Genomic DNA, 22709 nt, shown 5'->3' with positions numbered 1-22709 from the left:
CCCTAACACAAATGTACAGCTCAGGGCAAAAATACAGATGGGGCCCATGAACTTTATGTTCAGATGTTAAAAGTTATAAAACATATTCTTCTATCCAAACCTGAGTAATATAATTCACTACTGGCCTAGCAGGTCAGGTTTAGATTTAGTACTCTTGGACTCCTCAGGGTTTTGCAGTAGAATCTGGTGGTATAATAGGTCCCAGCCAGAGGTCAATCCCTCTTTCTCTTCCCACTCCATGATCCTCCTATCATGAGGGGTCTTGCACAGTGCGAGTGGCCACCCCTGACTGCATGTCCAAGTTCTGTCCACGCAGCCCCAAACAGCTACCCTCTGATGGCTCTTACTTTTTAAAGATTTTATTTATTTATTCATGAGACACACACACAGAGGCAGGGACATAGGCAGAGGGAGAAGCAGGCTCCCCAGAGAGACCCTGATGTGGGACTCCATCCCAGGACCCCGAGATCATGACCTGAGCCAAAGGCAGACGCTCAACCACTGAGTCACCCAGGCTACCCTGTGATGGCTCTTTGAATGAGAGATGTGTGCACTTGTGCGAGATGAACCAGGGAAGGGGCCTATGCTGGCCCTGGAAACCAGCTCTTGGCCCTTTGGGCAGTGTATTCTGGGGTTCTGTACCCAGAATGTGGTTTAGATGGGGCACAGGCTCTGGATGGGCACAGAGCCCTGACCTTACTGACTCTGCCCTGTGGGGGACGGTGTGGCTAGGGGAGGGTACAAGCAGGGTCAAGGGGCCCAGGGCAGTGGTTTTTGCCAGGACCTAAGGCTGGTACGTACCTTGGCTTGTTGTGCTTAGGGAAGAACAAGGAGGCTATTCCCTATAGACTCAGGGTTTGAACTGTGATGAAGAAGAGATAGAAAATTTTTGTTCTGTGGATGTTCTGTCAAAAGTAAAGGAAGGAAGAAGAGGAATCCTTGAAGGGAAAAGTAAGGAAGTTCTTGGCAGTTTCACTGGTGGGAACCATAGAGCCAATATGACCCTCCCATCTTACAGATAAGGAAACTGAGTTACACAGCAGTTGTGACTTGGTAGATTTTCACAGCTAAAGAATGCCAGACCAGTACCCAAACCAGGCTTTCTGATATCCATTCTAGAATTCTCTTGACCACACCATGCAGTTACCATGCCCCTGAAAATGATCAAAGATGAAGCAAGAAAGAAGAAAATGTGATGTGCAGGCAGGAGGAAGGAAAAACTTCATAAAAACATGACAAAAATGTGGTATTTTAAGGAAGAGGTTTGCCCTTCATATGAATGATTCTTGGATTTTGGCGTATATTTTTGGTAGCAGTATGCGGTGAGTCACTAACAAAGAGCTTAAGACAGATGAGTTAACATAAATGGACCAAAATAAGCTGTGGTCTCTAGGCTGAGCAGCTGTTGGACAAACCTGCCAATATTTTATTTCCCAGAGACACTTGCAGCAGATTAAAGTGAGCAGGCGGTGAGTGCCACATTAGAAAATTGCATACCGTTCAGAGTTTCCTGTGCCTGAGCTGTGGCTCATCAGGGGAAAGGGGAACCCCCCCACCCAGCTATTTGCTAGAGCTCCACTTTGTGGAAGAGGGTAGGCAGGGCTGCAGGCCTCAGCAGGGTGACTTAGTGAAAGGATCATGCAGAGGCACGGGCATCAGAACATCCTGGGGTTTCAGCCCTGACTGTGCCACTAGCTGTATAACCAAGGGGCGGCTCTGTCAGCTTCTCTGTGGCTCTCTTTTCAACCTTCTGAAAGGGGGCCTGGATTAAATGACCTCCTAAGTACATTCCAGTTTCAAAATGTAGAGTCCACATTCATCGAAGCACTGACCTTGTGGCAGGCACCTCGAGAAGTGCCTGACAATATGGATTTTCTCCTCCTTTCAATCTTCAACGTGGTTTCAACAGTAGACCCATTTTGCAGATTAAGAAACTGAGGCTGAAAGAGGATAAGAGACCTGCCTCGAGTCATACAGCGAGTAATGGCAGAGCCTGGACTCAAACCGGAGGCTGTCTCAGCAACCTGGCTTCTTAACCACCATTCTCCCTAAGTCGCAAGTTAGGAACACAGCGCCTTCAGATCGTTTCCCTCTCCACAGCTATGTATCTGTTTCAAATCGTTATGCTGCAATTGCACTGTGCTGGATTTTCAGGCTCTAATTGGAGCCCTTCACGGCATCTACACACTACACTGTGAGTGAATGGCATTAAAGATAGTAAATCAAATTCAGAACACACACCTCACACAGGACAGAAATAGTGTCAAGCAGGGCACAGCAGGGCCATTGATTCACAGGATCACTGGCGTCTTGAATATTTTGTATGTCTCTCCAGTGAACACTCTGTACTGCATGTTCCTGCTGATGTCACTGGGAGAGACGTCTCATGAGGAGACACCCTATTTGAAAAGCCAATTCAGTAACCTCCTCTCTCCTGATTTAATATGATATGGCCATGGCAACGGTGGTAATAGTGGCAGCTTCTTTGTTCTCTTTCATAAATTACACACAGTTTAAGCACCTTCTTGTACAGCTTCTCTGCTAGTGAAGACATTAGACATCGGAGGAGCATTCCTCTCCATTACAAAATAAAATAGGTGATTTATCTAACTTCTGCTCAAGATTGATCTCTAGTCGGTGACTGATAATCCTGTTTTTCAACTCTATAAGGATATTTATGACCAAAATCACACTTTCTGTAGTTCTTTCTCTGATGGTTACATATATAGAAATGGAGAACTGAAGCAATATCTAATAATTCCAACCGAAAAAGCACTACTGCTTATATTTATTTGGATGTCTTAAGACACAGAGACTTTAAGCTGAAAAGGGAAAGAAATAGACACTCAACCTATTGAGGACGACTTGCCTGGCCTGCAGATCTAATGGAGCCTCCTCATCTGGTGTTAAATCTCAATGTCACTTCTTTTACTATCAGATGTTTTTCTTACTTCTAAGTCAAAAGGCAAATAATAAAATGTAGTGGATTACATTAATGACCTCAGTTCTTTACCTCTTCCTAGAGCTACATCCTTTCCCATGTGACCTTGGGATTTCTTTCACTAAAGAGCCAGAGTTTATTTTCCTTCCCTTTGAGTACAAGAGCCTTGTAACTTTTAGCCAGTAGAATGTGGTGGTAGTGGTGGTGGGTCAGTTCCAAATCTAGGCTTCAAGGAACCTTGAGTGTTTTCATTTGCTTGCTCTTCTTCTGTGTCTGCCATGAGAATATGCCCTGGTTATCCTGCTGGAAAACATGATGTGAGGCACAGAGCTGAGTTTCCCCAGTCACTGCTGCCAACCTTATCTTAGATCGCTGAGCTGCAGCTGCCTGAAAGACCTGTTAGTGAGTCCAAGTGAGATCAGAAGCACTATCCAGTCTAAATTGCCAACCCCAGGTTTATGAACGAAATAAATGCTTATTGTTTAAAGACATTGAGCCTTGGGGTGTTTTGTTACCCAGCATTATGTGGCACCTGATAGCTAATACAGAAAATGAGACATCAGTTGTCAGGAAAACACCCAGGAGGTACGGAGAATCCAACTGGGATTTAACATAAATTTGAAGTCTTTCCAAATCAGTAAGGTTATGGATCCCCAAATGGTTATTCCACACACGTACTGAGTCTATTATTGGTGAGACCCCATGCTGAGTGGAATGTCCAGGGACTGGGAGCCTAAGAGAAGTGAAAGTAAATGATAAGCATGTTCTAGAGAGGCTGGCTGTGGGAATGAAGTTAGTCAAAGGGCTGATGATATTTAGGGTGGCAGAGGAGGGCCAATTCAAGGAGCTGGCGGTGGGAGCAAGGGTCAAAGAGAAAAACAATGACAACAGGATGAAGTTAAAAGCTGAGATAAAGAGAAAGGTATCGAATGTCAGTTAGGAAGGAAATACCTGTAGTAGAGGTGTCTATGTGAGATTATTTAAATAGCAAATAGGTCAAGTTAACATAAGAAAGCATAGCAATGCCTTCAGTACACCCCCATCCCAGAGCTATCCAGCTTAGCGGGTTGGGGACAGTCTTCAGCTGCCACTGTCTATCTGCTCCCCTGTATCCACAGGCTTTTTCCAGAATCGTGGAAGGTCACTTTACAGGCCAGAAGTGCTGGGAAACTATCATCGATGCCTCCCCACCCCCATGTCAGTCAGCAGCGGTCAGTGGCCAATGACTGTGGCAGTTGGTATGGAGATACCCCAGCTCTCTCGGCTTGTGGGTGGGAGAGTTTTGAAGCCTGTGTTTTACACTTTTCACATCATTTGCCCACAGAACTCAGCTCCAGTCACCTATCGTGGCAGTTGGCTTACCGACACGCTCTATGTGCTGCTTTCCTTTCCCCATCCCTTCCCCAGCTCGCTTCCCCACTCACTCCAAGGCCACTAGCCTCCCTTCTGCTTCTCTTCCTGCCCCAAAGCCCTGGCAGCTGCAGCTCTTCCTGCCTGAACTACTCCTCCCCTGACATGCGCACGACTCATTTCTTCCTGTCCTGCAGGTCTCAGGCTGACTCTCACCTCATTGAGGGCTGGCAGCAGATCTTTTTTAAATTATTTTTTATTTTTTTTATTGGAGTTCAATTTGCCAACATACAACATAACACCCAGTGCTCATCCCATCAAGTGCCCCCCTCAGTGCCTGTCACCCAGTCACCCCCAGCAGATCTAATGGAGCTTCCTCATCTGGTGTTAAATCTCAATGTCACTTTTTTTACTATCAGATATTTTTCTTACTTATTTGTTCGTTTTCATATGTTTTTGGTAAGGGTGTAAATTGGCAAAACCGTTTCAGGAAGGTCATTCAGCAGGGTGTACTAAAGCCCCCTATTGCATTCCTAGGTATGGATCTCAGGAGAATGAATGCTTCTGTCCACCAAAACGTTTATTACAGCTTTGTTCATAATAGCTCCAAACTGAAACCAAACCAAATGTCCCTCAACAGGAGGGATAAATAAATTGTGGAACAGTTCATGGAATGGTCTACAGTGGAATACTACACAACAATAAAAGGAATGAGCTTCTGCTACACATACCACATGGATGAATTTTTAAAAAAAGATTTTTATTTATTTATTCATGAGAGACACAGAGAGAGAGGCAGAGACATAGGCAGAGGGAGAAGCAAGCTCCCTATGGGGAGCCTGATGTGGGACTCGATCCCAGGACCCCAGGATCACGACCTGAGCCAAAGGCAGACGCTCAACCACTGAGCCACCCAGGCGTCCCAGGATGAATTTCATAGAAATCACGATGAACAAAAGAAGCCAGGCACAAAAGAGAATATATCATATGATTCCATTTCTATGACATTCACGAACAAGCAAAACTAACGAATCCGTGGTGGTAGGAGCTGGAACAGTGGATACCTCTGGGTGGGAGGATATTGACTGGGATGGAGCCTGATGTGCTGGAGATATTCTCTATCTTGATGTGAGTGGTAGTTATATGGGTATGTACACATGTGAAAGGTCAGTGAGGTGTGTACTTAAAGATGAGTACACATTCTATGTATGTCATACGTGAATAAAATGAAAAATAAAAAAGTGGGTTCCATGGGAGCAAGGACATTTTTTTTTTTGATTTGCACACTACTGCCTGACTCAAGATGCCATCGGGAAGTACTTCTTGACTGACCAAGTGAATAAAATGTGGATTTGCCTTTAAAAAAACAACTTTAAACTAAAAATTACGTCTTCTTTTTTAAAATTAAATTAAATTAAATTAAATTTTATTTTTTACATATTTTTTAAATTGGAGTTCAATTTGCCAACATATAGCATAACACCCAGTGCTCATCCCATCAAGTGCCCCCCTCAGTGCCCGTCACCCAGTCACGCCCCCCCTCCCCGCCCCCCCACGCCCACCTCCCCTTCCCCCACCCCTAGTTCCTTTCCCAGGGTTAGGAGTCTCTCATGTTCTGTCTCCCTTTCTGATATTTCCCACTCATTTTTTCTCCTTTCCCCTTTATTCCCTTTCACTATTTTTTATATTCCCCAAAAGAATGAGACCATATAATGTTTGTCCTCCTCCGATTGTAAGTCAAGTCTTCTTGAATATCTATTCCACGTGCTGTAGATAGTAGAGGAATCAAAGATGAATTGGCTGAATGAGAAATATATAACTGATTATATGAAATGGCAGCATATAATAAAATGCTGTAAAAACAGATGCCAAACAAAGTATTAGCAGTGCTAGAAAGAGAGGAATTTCAATTGCAGCTTTGGGGAAATGAGATTTGATCTGGCCCGGGAAATATTTCTGCAGGTAGGGCTGAGTAGGAGAGGAAACAAAGAAGGGGGTGGGTATGAGTGGCAGGGAACAAAGACTCAGAGCCAGGAAGCCCAGGGAAATGGCGAGGCCTGAGGTGGCTGCAGTCAGAGGGGAGAGGCATGGGGGAGGGAAAGACGAACATCTGTCAAAGCTGCTTGGGGCCTGCTCAGAGAGGGCCTGGGCTACTTTGCAAGGAGTTGGGCTTTTACTCCATTCATAGGGATAAAGTTTCAAAGGTTCTAAATCAAGAGTGATGTTGAAGGGAGAATTGTTATCCTCCCTAAATTAATATTAAAAAATACATTCACTTACAGAAGAATCTGAAAAGCTAGTTTAACACAAAGGACACAAATCTGATATAATCACTGCTGCCGCTTTCACTTGGCAGCTCTGAGAGACTTCAAAAACTTGAAATATCATTCACATACCATAAGATTGACCATTTTGAAGTGTGTAGTTCAGTGGGTTTTAGTATATTCACAAGGTTGTGCCACCATAACCACTAATTCCAAAACATTTTCATCACCCCAAAAAGAAACTCCCAAACTTATCGTATCCATTCTCCCTGTTTTCCCTTTTCCCCAACCCCTGGCCACCACTTAGTCTACTTTCTGTCTCTGCGGATTTTCCTAGAGATATTTTTCTATGTGTGTATGTGTAAATATATCTTTCTTTCTTTCTTTTTCTTTTTCTTTTCTTTTTTTTTTTGCTTCTCCATTCACACAAATGGGTTTGAACATACTGCAAAGTAAGCTATGTTGTCTCTTGAACATACATCTTGACTCTTGACTCTTGAACATATCTGATTGGTTTGTAAAAAAATTCTGGGTGGCACGGCAAGGATGGATGGGAAAAAAGGCTGGGGGCACTGAGACCACTTGTCAATACCTACAGTACAGAGGGGGCTAGACATCCGGCTGGCGAGATTCAGGACTCCAACAATCTCATGGATGCTGGGGTATGCTTTCAAGATCCTCGCCTCAGGACTGGGGTGTGCTTTCAGGATCCCCACTCATTACCCCACCCAGAGGAAATGCTGGTGGCCAGTGGACCTCAGCTGAGTCTCCTGGGCCTTGCCTTCAACTGAAGAGAGCTTGTTAGCCAAACATCACACTCTTTCTCTAGGGCAGCTTATATGCAAAGATTGGTCGATGCTGGGGGTGGGGATGGTTATAAATGGCCAGACACCTTTCTCAATTTGAAAAAAATCTCTGAAGGGTCATCCCAGCTCCAGAGCTCCCTAAAAGCTGAGGTCTTTATTGTGATTGTATTGCCACCCATTTCTTCCCACTGCCCAGACCTGCTCCCTTGACTCCTCCACAGGTGCTGTTCCTACCAAACTTCCTCTACTCCTACCTCAGTCTCAGAGTCTGTTTCCCAGGAGACAGGACCTGCGGCAAACAGTGAGGATGGAAATGGAGCTGGCGTATGTCCACGTCTTTGTGGAGCAACTGAGTGGACAGACCTTGGCAATCACTTCGAGATGTGGAGCGGGAAGGGTGGGAGAGTTAAAGAGAAGGAGCAAAACAAATATTTATATATATAGTTTATACATCAAATTTATATATACATGCACACACACTGTTTATATAAATATGTAAATATATAAGACGGCCTCAGGCACTGACTCAGAGCCTACTTGGTACCAGATACAATTCTGGAAGCTGAAGGTGCAAGATGAATTATATCTGGTGCTTTTCTTCAGTGAATCCACAGTGTTTTGGGTCAGATGGAGAGTAAACAATGCATTCTAATACAATTTGTTGCACACCATGGTAAGTGGCAGGAAAAAGTGATGAGGAAACATCACGGGAATGAAGCTGCTGCCAAGGTTTGAAGCCAAGGGGTCCTGAAAGATGGTAAAGTCATCATGTGACATGCAGAATGGAGATAAAAGAGTTTGCAATTAGAAAATTTTTAAAAATATTTTATTTATTTATTTATTCATGAGAGACAGAGAGAGAGAGAGAGAGAGAGGCAGAGACACAGGCAGAGGGAGAAGCAGGCTCCACGCAGGGAGCCCGACATGGGACTTGATCCTGGGTCTCCAGGATCAGGCCCTGGGCTGAAGGCAGTGCTAAACCGCTGAGCCACCCGGGATGTCCCGCAATTAGAAAATTTTGAAAGAGTTAGAAATAGGGGTCTGGAACTCCTGAGAGAGGTCACTGATAGAAATCTATGTCGAGGTGGTGTCTATACAGAAATGATAGTTAATGCTTTGGGAGTAGATGAGATTGTCAAGGGAGATGATGTAAGATGGGAACCTGAGAAAGATCTGCACAGAGCTGACTCATTTCTGAACCCAGTCTGCTACTCCCTGTGCCAACACCCATGGCAGACAGAGCTAAGTTACCATACGGCCCCGAATTCTTCTTAACACATGGCTTCAGGCAGCCATTACCAATAAATCCACTTACCATTCCTAGTTTCCTCTCAAAGTCTAGGTGTGGTAACCAGGAACAATTGTGGGCCTTGGAGGAAGAGCAAGCTGCTCTGATGCTTAAGGGCTGAGAGAGCCCCTAAGAAGGCAGGAGAAGTAGAAGGGGAGTGGCTGTGGTGGGGGCCCAGAAGGAAGAAGAACGTTTCAGGAAGGAAATAAAATTTGTCATGACTGAGTAAGTTGAGGACTTGAGGAGACAACGGGATTTGAGGCCAGTGATGACCCCAAGGAGGGTGCTTTCACTAGTGGTTTGCAAGAGAAGTGAGATGAAGGAAGTTTGTGTACAGAATGGGAAGGGTTTCCAAAAGGCCTGTCTATAAATGGCCTGCCTCGGACCCCTGTGGGGGGCTGGTTGAAAAATGCATTTCTAGGACTCACTCAAGAGCCACTGCCGCTGGCTGTCCTCTGGCCTCCCAGGAGCACTTCTGTCAGGGTCATCTGTGTAGCAGAGAGAGGCTAGAAGCCACGGGTAGGTGCTCACTGTGGGACATGCTGTTGATGCAGTAGGCCTTGCCACTCAGTATACACTGTCGGTGTCACACAGAAGCATATGTGACTCTCTGCCTGAGGACTTTCTCTGGCCACTGGAGCACGCTTGCCCGCTTGCCAGAAATGCCAAACAGTGCATTTCCCAGGGAGCACCTCTCAACTGATGAAGGAAAGAAGTTGGTTGATAAATATTTCAGTTCCCTCGCCTCTCAAGGGGAGCAACTGGGGGCTTGTTTTATATGGCTTCTCAGTAGTCCTCAGTCTGACGTGCCCAGAGCGTGCTCAGTAACATACTCTGCATTTGGCTTCCTTCCTTCTGTCTCACTTCCCTACTTTTCCACTGGTATTTCAAGATCACCTTTCACCTAAACTATTAGTAGCCATTTCCTTGTCTCAGAGTCAGCTCCTGGGGAACCCCAAAGCTCACCCATCTCCTTTCTTCTTCGTGGGCACACAGAACATCTGCATATTCCAGTGGCCTTCACTGTCTGGTTAAGCCCATGTGATGAGGCTCTGACACATGGACAGAAGTGGTATATATCACCTCGGGGCCTGCGCATAAAGCTCCTGGTCAATCCGTCTCAATCTTTCCTTCCGTGGCAACTTCAGAGGCCATGCAGTTAAGATGGCAGCATCATAAGACGGAAGTGACCCGGATTCCTGAGTCATCAGTTGGAGGGAACCTACTAAGGAGAGCTGTCCCGCTTGTGCCAGACTGGGACATGAATGAATAAGAAATAGAACTTCAGTATGTTAAATCACTGAGATGTTTCTGTTACAGCAGCTAGCACGAATTACTCTGACTCACATACCTGCCTTCTCAATCTTGCCTTACTCAATTCTCCAGAATGGCTGCTCTCCACATTTCTTTACAAATATCCATTCCCTCAGTGTGGCTGATAACATAGCTGAAAACAGCCATGTGTTAAAGGCAAGGCATACGACAATCTGGGGCACCCGAGTGGCTCAGTTGGTTGAGTGTCTGCCTTTGGCTCGGGACATGATCCCAGAGTCCTGCAGTCGAGCCCCAAGGGAGCCTGCTTCTCTCATTTCTCCTCACTTGTGCTCTCTCTCAAATAAATAAATAAAATCTTGTAAAAAGACATATAATTATCTGATTAAAGTACACTCAGTGATGAACAGTAAGAATTGAATTAGCTACCGAAGGATAGTTCTGTTTTTAAATGGATTCTTGTTTCTTAGGGTCTGCAAGGGTGATTTTCCTACATATTGGGGCCCTTTTGAGGTCTTTGCATAATCACTGGCACAGCCCACTCCTAGCTCTATCCGTGTTGTTCAGGAGAAAGACGGGTCAACCACTTCTAAGAGATTGTTGGCCTCTGGCCCCTGGGATGAACTCCAAACTCATTAACCTGGCATTTCCAGGTGTCCCTGGTGGCCCTAACCTCCATTCTTTCCCTGATCTTTGCCCTCCTTCCTATGAGACCTCTCAAATCATACCTTGTGACAGGGTGTGCTTTCACACCTTTGCTCCACTGTGCCCTCCACCTGGAGTGTCATTTCCTCTCCTTCTTTCCAGCCCCAGCCCCAGCTCATGGGCTGGACTCATATTTTGTCTCCTCTCTAAAGCCCTGAAATCCCATTTTGCCTTCCCTTGCCACTATTCACTTGGCTCTCAGTATTTGCTGCTTATTATTATTTCTTTTCATATGTTTATGTCCTCCCTTCTGCACTACAAATGAACCATTTAAGGGACAAAATATGCCTATTTCTCTTTTTAATCCCCATAACTATTAACATAGTGCCAGGAACATGATTACCAAAGATAGACAGATAGATTGCAAATTGAATTTATTAAATATCACAAATGCAAAGTCTTGTTCATACATAATTTTTCTGAGAGAGAAACAGTGGGGGGGGAGAGAGAGAGAGCAAGGGGAGGGACAGGGGGGAGGGAGAGAGAGAATCCCACAGTTAGCATGGGGTTCCATCCCACGACCCTGAGATCACCACCTGAGACAAAAATCAAGAGTTGGATGCTTAACTAACTGAGCCACCCAGTGGCTCTTGTTCACAGATAATTTTTTAAAACGTATTCAGGGACACCTCACTGGCTGAGTCAGTAGAGCGTGCAACTCTTGATCTCGAGGTTGTAAGTTCCAGCCCCACATTGGGTGTAGAGATTACTTAAAAATAAAATCTTAAAAAAACCCAAAAAACTGGGCAGCCCGGGTGGCTCAGCATTTTTGGGGCTGCCTTCGGCCCAGGGTGTCATCCTGGAGTCCCAGGATCAGAGTCCCACATCAGGTTCCCTCCGTGGAGCCTGCTTCTCTCTCTGCCCGTGTCTCTGCCTCTCTCTCTCTCTGTGTGTCTCTCATGAATAAATAAAATCTTAAAAAGAAACTTATTTAGAAATAATTGTGAAATTACAGAAAAGTTGCAGGAATAAAAATAGTATAAATAATATGTATAAATGCGTTTGCCTAATTTCACTTGTTCCCTTCCTATAAATATTTTACCTTATTTCCTTTATATTTTTCTATTTACCTACCTACCTTTTATGATTTTTTTCTTTATACACACACACACACACACACACACATACACAGAGGCACACACACCCTATGGTTTTCTGAGCCATTTGAAGGTAACTTACATACACCGTGGGCCTTTACCTTCAAATACTTCAGTGTGTGTTTCCTAAGAATACAGATAGTTTGTTACCCTAACCACAAAAAAAGTGATCAACTTCTGCCAACTTTTTTTTAAAGATTTTATTTATTTATTCATGAGAGGCACAGAGGGAGAGAGAGGCAGAGACACAGGCAGAGGGAGAAGCAGACTCCATGCAGGGAGCCCGATGTGGGTCTCCATCCCAGGTCTCCAGGATCACGTTCCCCCACCCCCGCCGGCCGAAGGCGGAGCTAAACCACTGAACCACTGGGGCTGCCCAGCTTCTGCCAACTTAATACTGATACAACACATTTGTATCAATAATTTGTTCTCATCCCAATTTTGTCAATTGACCCAATAGTGTCCTTTACAGCATTTCCCACCACTACAGGATCCAATATAGGGTTAGATACTGCATTTAGTTGCCATGTCACCTAGACTCCTTAATCTGGACCATTTCAGTAGCCTTTCTTTGTCTTTTAGGACATTGTTATTTTTCACTTTTAACCCTTCTCCCCCTTTTTAAAGAATGTCAGAATTTGAAAACATCTTCTAGGTTTGGCCAGCTATTCCAGATGCGTGGATATGGCCAGGTGTGGGCTTTCTGAGTAGTCCCAGAATCACTCCCAGCAAGACCGCAGACCTGAGCCTCCTCTTCTTCTCATTTTGAACTTACAATCAATGGCAATATTTTTCATGCTGCTGTACAGGAACCTTCGACTTGTTCTATTTACGATATCTTTCTCCTTACTTAAGTGGAGTTGGAGTGGAAGAGGAAATGGCAAATCTCTTTCTCCTCCAGCTTCTGCTGGCCTGCAGACTGCTACGGAGGAAAAGTCAATAGAGGAAGTGAAAGAGTGAACTGAGAAGTTGAATCTAAGTGGTGGGCTGCTGAGTCTCGCCTGTGGTGTATCTCTCCTCCGAAGGCAAAGCATTCTTACAGACAGCATTCAACCATAGTTAAATAAAATCCCTATGCTGTAGAAAGGGAAGGCATTAGTAATTTCCGTTGTCAATGAGTGGAAACAGACACACCGACAGGCACGATGGCTTTTTTACTCTGAGTCTTAGGGGCAGTGAGGAGTCATGGAAAGAGCTGATAAAAGAGTGAATCTGTTCAGGAGATTTGAATCTATTTATTATCGTTGCTGCCAAGTAGTTATGTAGCTCAGCAAGTCATATCCTCTCTGAGCTTTGATATCATTATATGTGAAATGAGGGTGTGGAGTAGACCTGGGTGGCTCTAAGTTGCCTTCCACGTGTCTGACGTTCCATGATGAGGAACTCCAACATACTTCCCTGCACATCTAAGGCATGCCTACTATGTGTCGGGCATTGGCTAGGATAAATAAGGTCTTGTCTTTGTTCTCAAGGATCTCCCAGCATGGTGGGAGTGCTGGAAGGAAGGTGCATAAGCCAAGAGTTGTAGGAAGGGCCACGGCAGGCAGAGGCAAGTTGGAGGTACTGGGGTGTTACAAAGGAGAGAGTAACCAACTTTCCCTGGGGAGTGGAATGCTTCATAGAAGATGTGCTAGTAGTTGTTGAACTGAGTCTTGATGGTGGGGACAGGGGCTTTCCGGGCAGAAAGCGCATGGCTGTTTGTGGACTAGACATACTTTGAATTTGCTGGAACATGATGTGCCCATGATAAAGTGAGGGCAGCGAAGCTGGAGTGGTGGTGAGGCAGAGCTTGATCTCGGGGGGCCACTTTGCCAGGCAGAGAGGGGTTTGAGGGGTAGGGTGGGACTCAAGGCAAGGTCATGGGGGATTCTCTTGCAGCAGGTAAAGGATTGAAAGATGCAAGGGACACAAAGCAGCAGAGTGACTGGAGGCATGTTTAGGAGAAAGATTGAGAAGGTTCACCAGTTGAGTGTGGAACTGAGAGAGAGAGGGTGGGCTGTCCTGGGACAGTGTTTCTGATTTGGGCAAAGGACTGGACTGTGGTGCTACGTGCAGTTGGAGGTCCCGAAGGAGGAGCAGACTTAGAGAGGTATAATGAGATCAGGTTAGGATATGTTGGTCTGAAGGTGTGTATGGGCCACAGGTGCTTGTCTACATGGATCTGAAGCTCAGGAGAAGTCTGGGCTGGAGGCGGATTTGATGGTGAACACGTTAGAGGTGTGAAGGATGTCACCCAGGGAAAATGTAACTTTAGGGAAGGACCATGACTGACAGGGAGGAACAGGAGTTCTGTTGTCTCCTTAGGCCTCATTCCATATCTGCTAAGATCTTCTTAGCTGTATGATAGTGGGCAAGTAACTTTGAATCTGTTTCTTCATTTTTAACAATGGCCCCAATTTGTAGACTTATGGGAATTAATTTGAGATTTAAAGAAATCCAATCTATGAAACTTCTAAGAGGAACAGGAAGATGCTCTGGGAAACACTATCACGCCGCTTCCTACAGGTGTCCAGAGGAGCCATCTGCAAAGCTCTCCTCACCCTTACTGCCTCGCTTGCCACAGCAGTTTGTAACCAAGTGCTCAATTTCTCTGAACCTTGGCTCTGTCCTCCGTGAAACAGAGACAATAACAACTCTTCTGGTATCTCCAAGAATTCTTTTGAAAACCAAGTGAGATAAAGCTTGTGTGGACACTGCCATAAAAATGTTAGTTATGATCAAAATAAAGGAAACAAAGAGACATGATCAATTTGTCAGCGTTTTCTGGGCTGTTACCACCATGGGGTGTCTGTCAGTATCAACCCTGAGGAATGTTCTAACCAGTCAGTGGCAGAACTGGAATAAAACTGAATCTCTGGCTCCTGGTCATAGTTCTACTAGCCACTATTTTACTGACCTGGGATTTCTCCCGGGGTTGTGGGGCAGAAGGGAGTAGAACTGTAGCCTGGAGAATTTGTGAGACTACCAAGGCCTTGAGGTCTCTTGTGATCGCTGCTTGTCTACTCTGCTGTGTCCTTGGCTAGGAAGTGTAAAGATGAACTCTGCTCTTAACGGTGTGATCACAACTCCTTGAACTTTCAAAAATTCTCATCTCCAGGTGGGAAAGATAACCCCACTAAACAAACAGAGGTATTACTGCAATAACACGTAAACATGCCAGCACCCAGAAGGTTCTGGATAGACTAGTTCGCTGGGCAGGCCAGATTTTCAGCACAGAAGACAGTAGTATTCACTGGGTAGGCAACCCAGGTCCAAACTAGCCCATGATTATAGAGGGCCTGGGCCAGATTCTGGTCTGGGTGGCAGGGATGGGCGAGATTGACGGCCTGAGCTCAGGTCAAGGTCGCTTTAACTTTTTTTTTCCCCCCAAAGCAGCTACAAGCCGTGCAAATGAAACATCTGAGATAAGAATGCAGGGAGGTAGTTGCAGCTCCCTGTCACTTGTCTTGCTTTTCTGAGTAATCCTGGCAGCCTGAAAACAGTGAGATGTCCCCTAGGCCAGAGGAGCCCAGAGTTGTAAACCCATTGCCATTTAAACTTCAGCCATGGAAGCATCCAGAAACTTGTACAACCATATAAGGCAGGAGTCTGGTACTCGGCAAGCCCCTTTGCTGGAGTCTGAAGCCTAGGCTTGGCCCCTGAAATTCTTGCTGGAGCACCACAGAGGCAACTGCCTCTCATCTGCGCTTAGGAGTTTTTCACTGATGGTTCATTTCAGGTTTTCTGAAGCTGGCCTTCCTGTGGCTTACATTACAGAGTTAAACCCCTGTATCTTCTCTTTCCTTTCCCTCCCTCCTTTTTTTCCTGTTCTCTCTCTGTTTTTAATAGACTATGTTTTCTAACACTTTATATTGCAGCAAAAGTGATACAGATAGTTCCCACACGCCTCCCTCCCCTGCCCCACTACCTTGCACAATTTCCCCTATTATTAACATCTCACATTAGCAAGACACATTTGTTAAGATTCGTGAGCCAAAAATGATACATTTTTATTAACTAAAGTCCATATTTTCTTAAGATTTCCTTAGTTTTCCCCGAATGTCCCTTTTTCCAGGATCCCATCCAGGACACCATATGACATTTCATTGTTGCATCTCCTTAGGCTCCTCTTGGTTGTGACGGTTTCTCAGATTCTCCTTGTTTTTTGATGACTCCGAGAGGCTTGGGGAGGACTGGCCAGGTGTTTAGTAGGAGGCCCCACTGTTGGGATTTGTCTGGTGTTTTTCTCATGATTGAACTGGGGTTGTGGGTTTGGGGAGGAAGGCCACAGAGGTGAAGTGCCTTTTTCATCACATCACATTACATAAAGGGTACATGCTGTCAACATGACTGATGACTTCTGATGTTAATCTTGGTCATCTGGTGAAAGCAGTGTTTGTCAGGTCTCTCCACTACAAGGTTACTCTCCCCTTGTCCCATACTGTCCTCTTTGCCTGGAAGTCACTCTGAGCAGCCCACGTTTAAAGAACTGGAAGCTATGTCCACTTCCTTTAGGGTGGAGTATCTACAAAATTCACTTGCACTTCTTCTGCATGGAAAATTTCTTTCTTCTCCCCGTTTATTAACTTATTCAATCATTCATTTATATCAGTATGGACTCATGGATATTTATTTTCTATTTTGAGCTATAATTCAATGCTATTTTATGTATTGTGTTGTTCACATTGTTCCAGCTTTGGCCACTGGGAGCTCTTTCAGTTCCTCCTTTCCTCCTTCCTTTTCTTTCTTTTTATTTTATTTTATTTTATTTATTTATTCATGAGAGACACAGAGAGAGGCCGAGACATCGGCAGAGGGAGAAGCAGGCTCCCCGCAGGGAGCCTGATGTGGGACTCGATCTTGGGACTCCAGGATCACGCCCTGAGCAAAAGGCAGATGCTCAACCACTGAGTCACCCAAGTGCCCCTCTTTCTTTCTCTCTTTCCTTCTCTCTTTCTTTCTTCCTTTCTTCCTCCTCTCCTCTCCTTTGCTTTTGCACTTCCTTACTCTCTGGCATTACTAATCTCTTTTGAAAAATAATTCTTGTTCAGTTAATTCACTCAACCAAAATGCAGTGTGAGCTTACTGTATACCAGGCAGAGAGAATTCAAGAATGAGCAGTTCTTAGATCTGCCTTCCAGGAACTCTCAAGGGCGGGGTGGGGAGGTGGGCAGAAGGAAGGAGAAACAGTCAAGAAAAGAGCGTGGCGAACGCTTTGGCAGAGGGTGGAAGCTTAGGATGCTTGCCCCAGTTATGTGTATTCACTTCTCTGCCTCTCCGGAGCATTTCTGGCTGATTCTCTTAGAAGAACCGTCAGCTCCACACTCTGGGCTAGTTTTTCTTTCTTCCCTTGGTCTCTGCTCAATTGCCACCCTTTTTAAGGCAGGGGAGTATTACAGAAAGAGCATAGCAGCCACCACAGATAAATGTTAATGATAATCTACATTGATGTTTATCATGCATAAAATGGTTCCTGGCTGTAGCGAAGAAGGACTACAACTGCCCTCTGTTAGTGCTTTGCAACTTCTGTGGACATGGGTAGCTTGGTGATCATGGATAAAAGGGAAAGTGAGCGAGAACCTCAGGAGCAGGAATTTGATTTTCTTCCCTCCCAACCTGCAGCCTTGTTGAAGATCAAAGAGCAGTGTCCCAGGAACCTGCTCTCTCAGTCCCCTGGCTTCACATTTCCAAAGTCCGGCTAATGGCCAACCCTTGGTTAATCGACATCTGAGCAGTAATTATTTTTAGATTGCCCACTATATGTTCTGCTACTCAGTGTTATGTGAGCATGTAATGAAATCCATGCCCTAGTGCATTAACTAACCTTTTGAAAAAAACCTTTCAATAGCATCTCCCCCAGCTTCCCCCTTCACAAAGAGCTGGCAAAAAGCCCCTGGACTTGAATGCTAAATGTTGAACCATTAAAAACTCTGGTGAAAGCCATGAAGTCATCAAGTATTGACCTGAGAGAACATTTAGCACCATCTGATTTCTCCATCCTGACATCAACATGAAACGGACCTTACATGCCAATGAATCACTTTCTCTATTTAAGTTCACAGGGTTTGACTAAAATAGCTCCCTTGGTACAAAATGGAAATTCAGCCCAGGGATTATAATGGTGAGTGGTAGACTCAAGTTTTGTGCTTTCATCATAAGAAAAGGAAGGCTTACTAAAATTAAATTTTTTTTTTTTTTGCTGGGGGAGGGATGCTAGGGTAGAAATATCTTACTCACAGAAGACATTAAGATATTAGAAATCCAGGCCCATGTGTACATTTTCTTAATATTCTATGTTCTCCAAATGTAGCATGAAGATCTTTTTTTAAAATGTAGATTCTAGTACCCCACACAGACATACTGATTTAGTTGGTGTAACAGATTATGTTGGGTTCCTGTCCATATTTCTTCAACCCTTACCATTTCGGTGCACCCCAACCTGACCCTCAACTCCTGGGACTTTCATCTTTTTGCCAGAGCGCTCTGATTTTGCAGGAATTAATGCAACCCAAGTGCAGCTTCAATTGATGACCGGGGGAAGTAGTGTCCAAACACAACTCCCTCTCTTCCTCAGTGACCTAATTCTGAGGTGCATGTACTATACTGTTTTCAAAGTCCCCAAGTGGTATTAAGTTTGAGTTGCTCACAGTGGTAACTGGTATGAGAATGTACCTTTTATGTCCCTTCCCTGTCTCACTTCCTCACTCTCTCCTACTTGTGTTTCCTGGGACCACCTCCCAAATCAACTTTCTGCAATTGAATCCTCATCTCAGGGTCTGCCTCTGGGGGAACTCAAACTAAGATAGTTGGTCTAGAGTTGAGCCCAGTCACCTGCACTTTTAACAAGTACCCAAGGATGATTTGGTGCACATGGTACCACATCTAACACTTTGAGAAGTTCTGTTCTGAGAATCTTATGGTAATTAAATGTAAGGTTATTACATTCTTTTTTTTATTGTTCTACCATTTTCTAAAGACTTTGCATTGCCCTCAAGTCTTATGACTATTGCTTGGGAAGAGAGAGGAAGAGCAAGAGGGAGGTTTTATCTGCTTGACTTCTTTCATTCAGGGTCCAGGCAGGGGCGGGAAGTGGGAAGCCAGATGGTGCCCAGTTAGGTCTCTCTTGGAGGTCAGGGGGGTATGAAGGGGACTTGGGGGAGTTGAAGCGGCCCATTCCTGAAAGATCTGTCTTAAGAGAGTACCACGAAAAGAGAAATAAAAGCCAAGGAATGAAAGAGGATCAGCGAGTGCTAGAGCTGCAGAGCTGTTGGGTCATAAACTGAATGTGTGGAACCAAAATAAAGTCAGAGAGATGAAGGAATAGGCTGAGGGCATGATGAGAGGGGGTAATGAGGAGACCGATGGCCAGTTCAAGGTCAAGCACATGCATGCCAGTGGCTCATTCTGGAGTTTCTATCATATGTCCTTGATATTCTCTGTGGAGCTGAGGATAGGCCAGTATACATGACCCTTGAGACAGACTGAACATGAATCATGACACACGTGCACACTCGTGCGCGTGCACACACACACACACTCATTTGAAGGAATTGGACTTTGAGACAACTTTGAAGAAGAAATCATGGGTAAAGCAGAACTTCATTCTTAATACTTATTTTTCACTTTACTTACATGTATTTTTCACTTTAGTGTTGTTTTAATTCTACATTACATGACTTTTCAGAGTATAAAGCTTGTAATGGTCTTAAATTGGACTTGGAACGCACCCCTCAAAGAGCTCTGCAGGTAGCAGCCACATACTTACTGAACTGCTTCCCTTCGTTCTGAATCCAATTCAGGTGTCCATTCTAGTCTATGAGCTAGTTGTTCCTACTACTAAAGTTCCCAGGTGAACACCAGTTCATTTGACTGAGATCTGACCCCTGTCAAGCCCCCACCATGTCCCCTTCCTTGAAGAAGTTGGACTTTGTCCCTTGTGACTCCAGCTCTTGGCTGAGATTGGATTCCTCCTAGATCTTACTGATATCAAGATGCTGCCATTCTTAGTTATCTTGCCCAGATACCTCTGCTCTTGGGTCCCTGCCCACTAGATTAACAGATAATCTTTTAGACTTTTGGAGCCAGCTGTACAAGCCTCGGAACACTGTAATAAAGATAGCTGGCCATGTTCCTCGGGACCAGCCTTATTGGACCACTTAGAATATTTAGCCAAGCTCTACTGAACCCTGCTATGTTGCTCCTAGATCCCAGCATGCTTTGCAGCTGAACCTGCATGGTTAATTGAAAAGAAGCTTTAAAAAGTCACAATTACAAATGTAAGTTCCACCAACAATATCCATCTGTGTTTTCCAAGCCCTTTGAAGAGTGCCTGGCACAGTAGGCATTCAATCAAATTTTGGTGAATAGATGAATGAGACGATGTAGACAAGGAAGTAAAGGAATATGGCATGTCACATAGAGAGCTTTTCAATTAGCTCAAATATGTATGTATTATAAGTGGAAGGGGGACTAGACATAACTGTTTAATGAAGAGTTTCAACTCAGTGGGGATGAAAACATGAAAGTGTTTTATTTAGCTTTAATCTCTGCTTCCAACTGTGCTCTGTCTTATTGCCCTTCCTGTTTTCTTAATAACATCTTGGGCAAATTCCATAACTTTCTGGTCACTTCTGATTATTAGAAGTCCAGTCCAGTTTAAAATTTCAGTCTCAACTTTGATCTCAATCTCATTTCCTCTCCATGCCCAAGCCTCAGGTTGAGCTGTGTTGGAGTGGCCTGGTCTAGCTCTAAAATATAACCTCCCCTCTTTCCAAGGCCTAGCTCACCAAATATGTTGGCTGAGCAGTGGTGGGAGAGGAAAAAGAACAAGGGTCTCTTTACTAAATGCGCTGTTATTGTTGCTCCCTTGGTTGCTGTGACTCCTTCAGTACACACTGCCAGATTTCTGTACCCTCTGGTGGCAGCCTTCCAAATGCTGACATTTTATGGGGCACATGGTGAGTTCCTTAGGGCAGTGGTTCCCAGAGACCCTTTCTTTGGTTTGCAAGATCAAAACTGGTTTTCATACTAATACTGAAATGTAATCTGTCTTTTTCACTGTGTTGGCATTTGCAATGATGTTGCAAAAGCAATGGTGGGTGACACTGTCTGTGCCTTAGCATGGATCAATGCAGTGGCACCAAACCGTACTAATAGCTATGGTATTCTTCATTGCTGTCACTTTTGGTAACAAAACAAAACAGAACCCAATCTCATTTAAAACCGGCCCTGATAGGGCAGTAAAAATTACTAATTATGTTAAATCTTGATCTTTGACTATATGCCTTTTTAATACTCCGTGTGAGAGTAAGAATGCATAAAGCACTTCTGTGGCATGCTGAAATATGATGGGTGTTTTGAGAAAAATTATGTGTATGAGTTGCAAGCTGAACTAGCTGTGGAAAATTTTCATGGAAAATCATTTTCACTTGGAATAATGCCTGACAGACACACTATGTGTATTTAGCACCATTTTCTTGTGAATAATTTAAGTAAGCCTGATGTTACAACCACCTCAAAAACAAAATTGTTGTCAATGGGAAAATTTGAGGTTGCACGTGAAAATTAAAATTTTGTAAACTTGTATTCACCATTGTGAGCATGAAAGCTGAGTTTCTGAAAACTTTTCTGGTGAGTTGACTGGTGAGATCAGTGGTGATATTAAACATGTGACTTTTTGAAATTATATCACAAAATGTGTGAACATTAGAAACATCCGCATAACAGTGAACCAACACTCTCCAATTGTCAATGCATGATTTTACAATGTTATGTATGGGTAAAGGATCCATTAAAAGTGCAAGATGGACCAATGGATTATAATGTAACAATATGAAAATCTCATTGTTATGATTTGAGATTTCATATTGAGACTAACCTTTAAGAAAATACCTATCAAGCTTTAGTGTAGTACCACGGAAGAGCATTTATAATTACCTGAAAAGGTCATTGAAAAACACAACCTTTTAAAACATTTTTTTTCATTTTTTAAATTAAATTCCATTATTTAACATATAGGGATTTATTAGTTTCAGAGGTAGAGTTTAGTGATTCATCAGATGCATACAACACCCCATGCTCATTATAGCATGTGCCCTCCATCACGCCTGTCACTCAGTTATCCCATCCCCCTACCCACCCCCCCTCCAGCAACCCTCAGTTTGTTTCCTATAGCAGCAATTGCACTACTAGGTATTTATCCAAAGGATACAAAAACTCATCCTTTCTAACTACATATCTGTGTGAGGCAACAAAGTGAATGCAGAGCAGATAGGAGGACCCAGCTCTCTTCTGTTAAGTCAGAGATTTGCAAAAACAAAAAACAACGCCACTATTTCTTTGGAAGGGATAGCTATTTTTCATTAAAAATGTGTTATTTACGCTAACATATAATGGGCTTTAACATTACTTTGCAACGAATCCACAAATAAATATTAAAAATTCTCAGTTTCAAATTTACTCCGGTACAGTAAATCTCAATACCTGTAACTCACATGAACAAAAGCTCTTTGGGATCTCAATAGTTTTTAAGAGTTGCAGAAGGATCCTGAGACCAAAGAATCTGAGAAATAGTGATTTAGAGCTTTGCCACTCCAAGATGGTCCACAATCAACATATTCCGATCACCAGGGATCCTGTTAGAAATGCAGAGCCTCACCCCAGACTCACTGAACCCGGACCTGTATACAACAAAATGCTTGAATGACCCGTGGGGGCACTGTGAGGGCTGAGAAGTATTGTTGCAGAGGACCCCAGAGGCCTCCCTACTATATAGGCTCCTGATGGAGGAGGTCTGGCTCAGCCTCTTTTCCCTTCCTATCCCTTGCCTGCTACTTGGGTGCATGCCCCACACCTCTTGCTGCTGGGGGTGCCTTTGTCTAGCAAGCAGCCCTCTTGAGTCGGATGCTGGCATGGTTGCTCAAGTCCAGATACCTTCTTTCTCAATGTCTCCTCGGCCTGGAGGAAAAATACACATTCTGGCCTTGCCAGACCTGCCAGACTGTGGTG

The sequence above is a fragment of the Canis lupus genome, chromosome X (assembly GCF_048164855.1).
Source record: "Canis lupus baileyi chromosome X, mCanLup2.hap1, whole genome shotgun sequence".
NCBI classification, from domain to species: domain Eukaryota; kingdom Metazoa; phylum Chordata; class Mammalia; order Carnivora; family Canidae; genus Canis; species Canis lupus.
The sequence above is the reverse complement of the archived record's forward strand: the minus strand, read 5'-3'. Positions refer to the sequence as shown.